We start from the raw sequence: 1,913 nt of genomic DNA on the forward strand, positions 1-1,913 counted from the left end.
CAAAAAAAAAAAAATACAAAAAACAAGAAGTGGTTCTGAACAGCAGGACAATGTCAGAAGTCCAGATAACATTCTTTAACAATGTTAGGAGTCAGGGTAACACCCTTGGTAAGAAGGTTCACTGGGAGTTGCATATTTGCTGCACTGTTTGTGGTGCATTCACGTCAGAGCTGTTGACAGCTATTAACCAACTGAAATTAATTCAGTTATTTTTTATACCAGAGGTGCCACAGTTTTAGTGCTCCACACAGACTTGTTTTGATATACAGTGAAGATTTTTCCAGACAGGCTACATCTCCTAACTCCTGTCTACATTGGACCCCATCCTCCAGGACAGTACTGATACATTTTCTGCCTAAAGTAATAAAAATGTTCCCGTTTCCTATTCCTAAATGTTTTAAAAACAGAAAACCATTTCACTCAATTTTAATAATGTGGGAAAAGGTAGATGAACAATTTCACTTTACCTTATGAATATCTTAAATGAGACCACTAAACATTAGATATTCTAACAATCTCTCTCACTGAAGTCTTCATGTTCCCTCATCAAATGTTTCAGGTGGAACTTTACAAATGAGCAAAGATGTTTCTTATTTCTGTGTAAATATATAATGAATGGAGCCACAAAGTCCTTTCACATTGGCTCTAAAAAGACTGCATGTGGTTTTGGACAACAGTGAGTCACTGTTGCTAGATGAAGGAAACCCATCATCAGCTGTCATTTGCATGCAGATCCAGCCTGAACAAGATGCTCCAGGTGAGATAAAAGAGAAACCTGACTAGAAGCTCCATCCACACCTTTCATGACAGGGAAACAGACTGCCTCTTTTACAAACACATGAACAGACACAGACACGCACACACCCCTACAAAATGTACACCAGTCACTTAACTGAGAAATGTTGAATACTTCTATGCTAATTCTAACACCACACAATGTTGTACGTAGGATCAAATACTGGTGCATATCAGCTACACGTTATTCTCAGTCAGACCAAGGACTAAGACTACACTAGTCAACACAGAAATATAGTACAGTAATACCAGAGGTGGAATAACCAGACACTTCCACTGTTTCTCAAAAACAGCAAATAGGTATTGCTCTACTTACATATACATAGAACTGGAACCAATGCGGTAAGATACACTGTGGAGTGACACAGTGAAAAAGACCCTGCTTTTAGATCAAGTTATTGTTACTATTCTAAAAATATGTACAAAATCCTAATTCTTTTGTAAAGCATCATATGATTTCATAAAGATTTGAAAGAGTGCCATCTTTCTGGAGCAGACAGAAGCAACAGCAGGACAGGAATTGTGCTTCCTAACGGTGTAATTTTTGGCAGAATGCAGGAGTCTGGCGATTGCTAAATCTAAATCATTGCATTTCTCCTCCAGTAGCCCTCAATATTCAGTCTCCAGCTGACACAACACCTCATTTTCAGAATATCTCTTCAGATTGTGCTGGATCAGAAAACATGTGGTCCAATATCCAAGTATATCGGTGTCAGCTCCTTACCTTTCTCTGCCAATACACACATTTCCAAATGAGCTGGGACATCAATTTTTCCAAATGAGATTCATTCAAAGTAATGTATTAGAAAGCTGATCCCTCAGTTCCATAGGAAATGCTCAGAATGTTCTCTTTTTGGACACAGAACATTCTTAAATAACCTAATGTATAGTATTTTTCAGAAAAACATCACATAAAAGGCCTGTTTCAGCCCTGTTGTCAAGACAGGAAGCTGCGAGACTAAGGATTCTAGGTGCTTTGGCAAAATGAAAGTAAGTAGAAGAACACATTTTTCGAGGCAACGTTGGTTGTTAAGGCTCTGTAGCTGTGCTTGCTTAGTATTCTATGACGGACAGAAACTCTCGGTGGGACGGGGGGGTAGGGGGGGAGTTCGTGCAGG

The 1,913-nt window shown here is 39.0% G+C and overlaps 1 protein-coding gene across 1 annotated transcript in view; it reads right to left on the bottom strand.

The window, feature by feature from the left end:
• LOC118786293 (NGFI-A-binding protein 1-like) overlaps positions 1 to 1,913 on the bottom strand; it is a 15,385-nt gene continuing 13,472 nt past the window's right edge. Inside the window, exon 8 of the mRNA XM_036541426.1 lies at positions 1 to 1,913. This exon is cut by the window's right edge and continues 91 nt beyond it. The gene's annotated coding sequence lies outside the window, so the exon portion shown is untranslated.

The sequence above is a fragment of the Megalops cyprinoides genome, chromosome 11, assembly GCF_013368585.1.
Source record: "Megalops cyprinoides isolate fMegCyp1 chromosome 11, fMegCyp1.pri, whole genome shotgun sequence".
In the NCBI taxonomy this organism is placed as follows: domain Eukaryota; kingdom Metazoa; phylum Chordata; class Actinopteri; order Elopiformes; family Megalopidae; genus Megalops; species Megalops cyprinoides.